This window comes from Piliocolobus tephrosceles, chromosome 3 (assembly GCF_002776525.5).
Source record: "Piliocolobus tephrosceles isolate RC106 chromosome 3, ASM277652v3, whole genome shotgun sequence".
Taxonomy (NCBI): Eukaryota; Metazoa; Chordata; class Mammalia; order Primates; family Cercopithecidae; genus Piliocolobus; species Piliocolobus tephrosceles.
In genome coordinates, this window is record NC_045436.1 from 139,093,638 (window position 1) to 139,104,058 (window position 10,421).

Genomic DNA, 10,421 nt, shown 5'->3' on the forward strand with positions numbered 1-10,421 from the left:
TGTGCTGATTTTTAGGTATACAGAGATAAAATTAGCCCCTTTCCTTGCAGGTAGTCACAGTCTGGTAGAGATGATGGATGTACAGACAAAAATTATGGGGTGTAACAAATGCTTCAGTAGAATACAGCAGGGCCAAAACTAGGGTGATACTCATCTCAGGCACAAATATATATGGGAACACCAAAATTTCAATAATCAAGATACCTAATATTTAAGTCAATATTTTTAAAAATCAAAATTCATGCAAAAAATTTATGACGAACAGAATATACAAATTTTAAATAAATTAATAAAATCAGTAGTAATAATATTTTCTTCTGCCTCAGGCTCCAAAAGTGCTCACATAGCGCTGATCTAGAGGTGGATAAAAGATGCATATAACTTAATAACGTTGATGGAGAGGAACAAGAGTGATAGCAGAGCTTTCACAGAGATAATCTTAAACTAAATTTTGTAGAAGGATTTGTAGTTCTTATAGCCTCCGTTCTCACTTCCACAAACAAACAAAAAAACGAAAGTACAATTTTATCACCACCTGAGGCAGGAGAATAGATGAAGATGTGGAAAGTCAAAGGAAACTCTTACCACAAATTCTTAGTTCAGTGTTTGGAGGGAAGGGTGAATGCAGGGAAGTGAGAGTTGTTGATGTTGGAAAGACCAAAACGGCCTGGATTAGGGAGAGTTTTGTGTAAATTACTAAAATAGTGGAATTTGTTCAGGATTAGTGGCAATTTATTAAAAATCTTGAAGGATAATGCTATGAAAACTAACATCTTTATTTTTCTATTTTAAAGAAATCACCTGATTATTATGTGAACTATGGTTTGGAGGGCCACAAATCTAGAGGTAGTGGAACAATAGAGATCTCTTATTTTTTTCTTTCCTCTCTTAAACTTTGCCTTCTATTCTCTTTTTTTAAAGCGCAATTGCTTCACTGTCATTTGTTAAAGTGATACATGACTGTTAAAGATAGACCTTGTGGAAATTTAAAAACAATCTCAAAATTCTACCATCCAGAAATTATAAATATTTTATATTTGGATATGTTTGTCTAGAAGAGTAGATTGCTTGATTAAAAGACACAGTTTTGTAAATGTAGAAGCCAATATGACATATATGCTGTCACTAAATATTAAAAAATTAAATTGGCTTATATCAATATAAGATAAAAATAGGAGGGTAAAACTGAAGAAATTGTTGAAATTTGGATGGTGTTTCTTTAAAGCAAGAGATTTAGAGAGTCGGTGCTTTTTTCCCAGTTTTTATTTCAGGAAAATTTTCTGCAATTATGTCTAAGTAAATTTTTTTAGAAATGCCAATTATGTCAAATCTCTTTTGTCTCTATACCGTGGTCCCCAACTGTTTTGGCAATGGGCACCAGTGAGGGTGGGGGAATCGTTTTCAGATGAAACTGTGTCATCTCAGATCGTCAGGCATTCGTTGATTCTCATAAGGAGCGGACAACCTCGCATGCACTCCTAGGAGAATCCAATGCCACCACTAATCTGACAGGAGTCAGAGCTCAGGCAGTAATGCTCAGTGGTTGCCACTCACCTCCTGTTGTGCCGCCCAATTCCTAACAGGCCGTGGGTAACTACTGGTCAGTGGCCCAGGGGTTGGGGACCCCTGCTGTATAACTATTTACAGTATTCTTTGTAATGACTTTGGTATCTTTAAAATTTTCTTTAACTTTTGTTAGCCATAACCCTGGTGAGTTTTCAGTTGTGATTATTCTATTTTGTAACTTCTAATGTACTTTTCAACTTCATAGTGGTTTATTTAGTTTTCCATTGCTTTCTTGGTCACTGTCATTTTATTTTTCATCTCTTTCTTCATTTTTACCATTGCTTTATTGAAATATCTTCTTTGAGTTTCTCACTTTCTCTATTAATGAGATCATGTTTATAATATTTTTGAGACTACAGAGAGCTATTTATATAAACTCTTCCTCTATTTCTTGAAAAAGCTTTTATCTGGCATGAGCTTCATCTGCTTTTTCATTGAGTTTTTGTCTCCCTTCCCTACTTTGGCGCTGGTTTCTTTCTATTAATCACTGAGCAGAGCCAGCTATTTACTGAACTATAGTGTGGGAAGTGGTGGGAGGGTGAGTCAGATCAGCCCACAGAAGCTATTTAAATTTCAGGTTTCAAGCCCACCTCCCCAAAACTGTTTTATGTGTTTTTTCTTCTGCCCAGGCACCATATTTTTAAATCTATTTTTGACATTTGGGTAGCCTATGTAGTTCACAGTGTAAAACTCTCTGTTTTACTTTCTTTATGTTATTGCTAGTGATTCTTGCTCTTAGTCCCTCCCCCTTCCCCACATTAAACTTAGTATTCTATATTATTCAGCAAACTTGTTCACAACTCTCAAATATAGTCTATTAGAATTTTTATCTTTACCTCTACGTTCCACTATTTGGAAGTATGTAGTAAAACCGTATGAAGACAGATTTTGTTTTTCTCTTGCCTGTTTACACTCCTTCCTACAGAGGTTTCAAACAAACCATCTTTGTTTGAAACATCTCAGGATAGTGATACTTACTGAAATATACATCCTGCTTAAGATAAATGCCAGTCAATTTCCTTTCTCCTATTAGTGCAAATGGCTACCTATTTAAAAGCTACTGACTATAGTTTGTCATCAATTACTTGTAAATTATGGATATAGTTTTCATTTTTTTCTCAATTTTTCATTATGTTATTTTAGGAGGCTGTCTTAGGTGGGGAGTGAATTATGAATATTTTTATTTCACCATCTTTAACTGAGTCACCATATGTTATTTGCCCTTCCAATAGACCAGGGATTGACCAGAGTATCCTTTACTGATATGACAACCAGAGCTACATGGCTTTTACCTTCTGTATATCAGATGTCATTGGAATCAAGCATTAAACCTAGATTAAATCTGGATTAAACCAGCTCTATGGCACCTCAGAAAAATGAGAAGGACTAGGAAGCTGATAGAAAGAACTCCTGTATAAAAAATAAATTCTTTTTACATTTTCCTTTGTAGTATTTCTGCAAGCTTCTTTAGTTTCTATAGGGGAATCCCAGAGTTGTCCTCTGAGATTGCTTCCCTTGCCTTTTTTATTTTCATTTTTCTCTCCTGAGCTTTACTTTTCAGTCATGTATTTCTATCCCAATGTTAATTTATTACACTGTTTATATTTTCCTGTCCTTCAATTCATCAGTAGATTAGTGAAGTACTTATTCCTTTAATTATAAGTATCAACATTTTTAAGTTCTTTTTGGATAATGATACATTTAATGGAAATTTTTAAAATACTTATGGTTTCTTAATAGCTTTTCTCAATCACTAATTACTTCTGTTAAAAAATAAAAGGAATACCCACATGTAATATAAAATAAACTTTGAATAAAATGGTATCCTTTCTTTTTACTAGAGACAAACATCTCCACTTCAAAATGGAAAAACGAAAGTATGCAAAGGAAATTTACCATGTTCAAGAGTACTGTATTATCACTGAACTGATTAATTTAATTGAAAATACTAACCTGAGAAAAAGAATGACACAAATGTATTTGAAATGTCACCAGATAACTCAAGCTATGACAGAGTTGGTCATGTTAAACAAGGAGTAAAGGATAAATTAAATATATTCTATATTAACACTAAGATTTAAAACTAATTATAGTCTTCTTTAATTTTTCTACTATATACATTTCGTTTAGTTTTCAGTAAAACAAACTTTTCATTACTTCTACTTATCCCATGTAAATCTAGTTGCTATAAGATATAACCTACTTTGGAAATAGCTTCCTATAATACATTGGGATTTTGATGTGAGTGTGTGTGATCAGAGAGAATAAACAAATGTGTCAGCAAAATAGACTGTAAAATATGGAGATAATGTAGATTTATATAATTTGATAAAAATTTCTCTCTTGAAATTTGTAGATCATATATGAATATCATAATGTGAAGTGCAGTTAGGATTTTTTCCCTATATTAATACATATACATAATCTCTTTAATACAATATTTTGCTGAACTCTTTTGTTTTATATTTTATCATATGTGTCATATTTTATATTTTCTCATGTCTCACATTTTATATTTGCTCATATATGTCTCATTTTTATTATTACTATAGTATGCATTAAAGGAGTGTGGCAAATACCTGAACAAAGTTATGTTGTTGGCAATATAAGATACTACCAATTTCATAATATTATTTCCAAAGGCAAATTAATATGCAAATTATAGATTTCCATGGGTACCTATACAAATTATCACTTGAAGTCCATAGAAAACAGCTTCCTTTGGGGGAAATAAAAGAAGCTCTGATAACAGAAAATGTATAGTATTTCAGTTAAACTTTGATTGACATATTTTTTCTCAGTGTTTTATATTTGTGAATTGTAGTCTGTATTTTGTCTTTACAGATGTTGCTAATACAGTGTAGCATGTTGGCTTGTAATTTTACTGATTATGTATATTGTCTCCTAGTTCAAGTATACAGTAAATCAAAGCTTTCATTTTTCAAGAGGCAGAAAAATAATTGTTGGTTGATAAGGTAAGGTTATATGATTTTGAGGGAGCTTCATTGTAAATTGAATGAGAATCCAGTTTTCATGAAAAGCTGTATCTATGCGATAATACTTTGAATGTCTATAGTTTGAAATAAGAGGTTAATTTTTTCCACTGGTTTATCCTTAATGAAGGAAATCCCCTGATAATTACTTTGATTCTGAAAATGTTGAAAACTTCAGAAGAAATAAAGGTTTTCTTAGATTTTTCAGCTGAAGTATTATACAAACTGAGGAATAGAAAGTTCATTCCCTTCTTTCTTCTCCTGAATAATTTTTTTTAATTTTTATTATTATTATTATTATTATTATTATTATTATTTATTTTATTTATTTTTTTTTTTTAGGCGGAGTCTCGCTCTGTCACCCAGGCTGGAGTGCAGTGGCCGGATCTCAGCTCACTGCAAGCTCCGCCTCCCGGGTTTATGCCATTCTCCTGCCTCAGCCTCCCGAGTAGCTGGGACTACAGGCGCCCGCCACCTCTCCCGGCTAGTTTTTTGTATTTCTTAGTAGAAACGGGGTTTCACCGTATTAGCCAGGATGGTCTCAATCTCCTGACCTCGTGATCCACCCACTTCGGCCTCCCAAAGTGCTGGGATTACAGGCTTGAGCCACCGCGCCCGGCCGTCTCCTGAATAATTTTAAAATTGTTTAGTTGTACAATTGAAAATACTCCTTATTATAGAAGTAAAAAAATGCGTATTTCATCATATCATAAAAACTAAATTTGTTATCATCTGAGCTTCAATATTCTTGCTCAATTAGAGTAGTAAATGTGAAGTGTGATATTTATAACAGTTCAAGGTTTGATAGGAGATAGAGGTGTTTTGATTTTTTAGGAAAATTACTTCCTCAAGAACATATTTCTTGAGGTTTTAGTAATCACATTTGACTCCCTGAAATTGGCAATTTTATTCTATGTAGGAGTATTATCATGGTATATTATAGTGAGGAGCACATAGTCATTATTATTTTGTTTTGGCAAATTTATTTTGAAAAAAAGGAACATTATCAAATATTGGTTTACAATTTTAAAGTAATTCATCAGGAAATGATTTTTTAAACACTGTCTCTTTAAGTAAATGTCCCTTGCTTTTCAAATCTCAACTTATTACTCATGGTAATACAGTTCCTTTGCTTCTTAACACAAAGTTTATACTAGAGCATAGCATTGTAGAGTTATTCAGGTCTCAATTTCTCACTGGAAAATGAGTCTTTAAAATAGTAAGGATTAAGGATTCAAATTTCTATAAAATTTAATCAAAGATACTTATATTTTAAGATAAATGTGTTGGAGCTAAACTCTGGAATTATTAAAATATAAAACATATCCCTCTAATGTATTTTTTCTATTTAAATTTAAAACAATAAACATAAATATCTTTGGAATATTTTTTGGTTTGTGTATTGTTTTTTCTGTCTATAAATATCCTTCCTTTAAACTGGTCACAGTATTGTGTCTAACTTGATAGTTCACTTTGAAATCCCTGCTGCTATCATGAATGTTCCTGGTTTTTACTTAACATCTAATTCTCTGCATGACCAATACCACCATCGAGATTGGAGTTTTGCCAAATTTTAATGTTTTGAAAAATTCTTTGTAGGTTATGGGGAGGAAGAAAAGTTATTCGACCTGTAATATCTGATGTGGCATAATAAAAACATTTCACTATGTGGTTTTGGTTCACTAATGGAGTTCAAATGTGTGTATTTGTGTGTATTTTTTAAAGATTCAACCCAACGAAGAGAGTTAAAATTAATAAAGTACAGCAATCAATCTATGACTTAATCTTAACTTGGAAGACCAAAGTAAATGTCTGAGAAACTGAATGGGATTAACATTTAATAAAAACATGTGAGTTTATGCATTTTAATATTTAGCTCAGATTATTAACTGTAATTAGTTTGATGAAATAAAACACTTTGAATACTGTGACTGTCTTTTATAAATTGTTTTTTTACATCATATAATGTACGATGAAACATTCTAAATGTAGTATTCCAAAACATCTCTTTCTTGAAGAAAAAAATGTAGGTTTTTGATTATAGCTTTTTTTTAATTTTTAAATTTTTTTATTAGGAAAAGTGTACATATTTGGAGAGATTAAGGTAATGAACCCCTGTGTACCTAGAACAAATATTTTAAATATAATTGTACATAGTTGGATATGCTCAGTTCAAAATTTTAGAAAAACACATTTTGTAACATTCAACTTTCCTAAACACTGACATTTTCAAGAAATTCAAATGTATGTATAGATATTTTTCCTATATTTATTAAAAACTGAGCTTCCCTGGCCATATAAGTTAATGTTTTCATTATCTCTGAAGTCTCCAACTTGGGTATGTATACACACACATGTTTATTATATGTGTATTATAATACATATAATTGATATGGAACATAGATACATATGTATACATGTGTATATATGTATGCATACATGGAGTTTAAGCTAGATATACTTTTAAAGAAGTAGAACAAATCAAGTATTTGCAGATATCTGAAGCACCCCAAGGTTCCACAGAACATAACTTGCAAAACACTATTCTAGGTACTGGGTGCTGCGGGGATGAATAAGATATGATGTAGCCTTGGAGAACCACATGATCTCAGAGCCACTGTTCAATAAAATGTACATCAAATGTAGCTCATTGGCTAGTTTCCAACTAGAATAAAAATTGTTGCTTGTGCAAGCAACAATTTCTTTTGTTTTTCCTCAATATTATTCATTCAAATATAATTGAAATTAAAACAACAAATATTTGAGACATAAAGTAGTTTTCTGTGAATCTAAGAACTGGTAAGTTTTATTTTACCATTGTATTAGTCCTAGGAAAGTATGTCTCATATTAGGAAAGATAGTGTCCAAAATCACATACTTTAGATTCCTTCTTATATACTTGACAGGGAAGAAAATTTCTGGTCTCCTACTTCTGAAAAAAGCTGCTGCTGGCCATGACCCATACATCAACCAATCTTGAATCACACTGGTTACAATGACTGAATAGAATAAGAAACTTCAGCGTCATCCTTCACTAATTACTTCTATCTTTGCACTTTTAAAATTCAACATTAAATCTCAATCATTGCACGTGATATGTTTCATTCTACAAGCACTGAAGAGTGATAGAAATGATGATTATAGCTTTTAAAGAAGAGAATGTACCTGAGAGGAAAAAGTTGACCACAGATGTTCACAACACACACACACAACATATTCCTATATGAACACAGACTTACAAAACACATAATACACACAGAATTCTTCTTTTCTTCACTTGCTGTATGACATATTATTTGAGTTAAGTCAGCTCCATATTTATGGTATTTGGTCACTTAAATATGATTTTATACTCTAGTAAGAAAAATTATATTTAAAATTTAATGTTTAAATGTACAGCTCTTTTTATTTATTGTGTAGTGATTTTTGTTATATATGTGTGTGTATGTACACAAATTTATGTGCGTGTTTTTATATCCACTTAATATTTATGCATGCATATATATGTATGACTGTATACACACACACACACACACACACACAATTTCTGAAACTCTCATTGACTGCCAGATTCTACTCAATTGAGTGGAATACTATTCCAAAAGTGCTTGCCTCTTATATTCAATGTTGATAATAGAGAATTATAGTCAATATAGAAGAAGGTGGAAGTCAAAATCAAAGAAACAAAATTATCCACAGTGACAAGCATAAATAGAGATGTAGGGGAAATAAATTAATGGAGTACTTGGAGGAATGATAACTTTCAAAACTGGATTAAATCAATGGCATACATTATACTAGTTTCATTTGTCTTAATCTTTGATGAATAATTTCTATATAGCTCATTTTCTGGAAAAGACTAGTTGTCCAAGGTCAATTTTCTTTCTGATTAATTGGAAGCTGAAGCTCAAGGCTGGTCTCTTGGTTATGAAAATAAACTCTCGGGTGGTTCAGTAATTGTGTACTTGTTTACAGTGTTACCTAATCTACATTATTATTCTCTGTGCATTCTGAGAATTAATCTCTTTTAAAAGAAAAATTATATAAATTCCTGCTATGTTATTCCAGTATGTTTTGCTGATGTCAAATATGCATTCATCATGTAAATTGTTAAATGCTATCCCTCTCATTTTGTTCTGAAGAATGTAAAATAACGTCATCTATATAACATTGGTGTGGACTATGTTCACCTTTGAAAACTCTTCAGGGTAACATTCATCAACCGCACATTCTAGGCAAATGGATTCATGAATCTGTATCATCAGCATTAAGATAAATGCTAATCAATGGCATCATTTTTTAAGTAAGGCCCATATGTCTGCTTATATAATAATATTATTGTCAAGATGCCCCATGTACATTTATCAGTTGAAAACTGAACACACTGATACATGTGTATGCTGAGCAGAGGGATATACCTTAATTGACATCTTATTCTGACATACTGATAGCATTTCCATTTTTTCCATGACTTCAGTTTCCTGCATTTTGCTTACTCTTCACTTGGTGTAAATGTAGTACAATTTGGTGCCAAAACTCCTTCTCTCTCAGTTTGTAGTGTTTCTAGCAGGGCCACAGAGAGAAGAGAACAAAAATCCCCTTCTCTTCTGCATGTAAAATGGAAAATGGAAAAGATGAGGGCATATTTCTATTTTTGAGTATTTTCAAGTGCATATTTCTCTAAATACTACATCATATAATAAATAATACTGCTCTATAAATGAGAACAATCTATTTTTCACTCATAAGTAAGACTAGGTCTAATGCTTATTTTAGCACAAAAAAGCAAATGTCAGGGGTTGGGGGAAGCTATTGCTGTTTATTTTGGAAAAGATTGCATTGTAAATAGAATTATACCTTCTGGCCACTCAAAGAATAAACCATACGTAGAATTGAAAATGCCCTTTAGAGACTGTGCTAACTGAATTATTCAAATATATCTCAAAAAGCAGATCTAAAACGTTGGCGTTCATCATAAAGGTTGAGTGATATGTAATTCATTTTCCATTAGACAATTACTCCTTGCATTTCTGCTCAAGTAATGGTCTTATTGCAGGTTTCTTGATCTTGTCTTTCCAGACTCATCCATTCTATACTCTGATGCCAAATGTTTTTAAAGTTCATTTCTGTTCATTTCACATTTGCCTTAGTCTGTGTTTGTTTTGGGGGAATAAAATATAAATTCTTTACCATGACATTTAGGGCCCAACACAATCACCTTTATCCTTTGCCTCCATCTATTTTATGACCTAATCACCCAGGACTGCATGAAATTCTCTAAACATATCCTGCCTGCATGGACATATCTTGATGTTTTTTCAAGCTAAATCCTTTGTCTGAACCACATTTTTCCAGCTCTTGTCTTGCTGGCAATATGTTAATCACAGCACTGGCCATCTTGCCTGCTGAGGTCACCTCTAGATCCTCCTTAGTGTAATTAATTCCTGGCATTTTCCTATGTTCTCTGTATCTACTTTGTAATTACTTAGTCCCACTTTTTAAATCTGTAAAGCAATTATGTTTGGATAAAGGATGAATACTCTCTGATCACGAGTTCACAGTTTTATCCTGGGGTTTTAACAAGATAAAAATCCACATACTCATTGGTCTGATGACAAAATGAGGGTGTAGGTTTAGTTTATTGGCTAATTTGAATTTTAAGTTTAATTGAGTAGTTAAAATCTAATAGCCTCACTAATGTCACCTTGCATATTTTATCAATAAAATGTTGATATTTTAATGTCAGAACTGACCTATTACAGCATTGCAACAACAATTTTCATTTATTTGTGTGTTTTTGATAATATAATATTAACTATTTAAAAGAAATGGGCCAGACAAATTACTTCACACAGTTCCAGT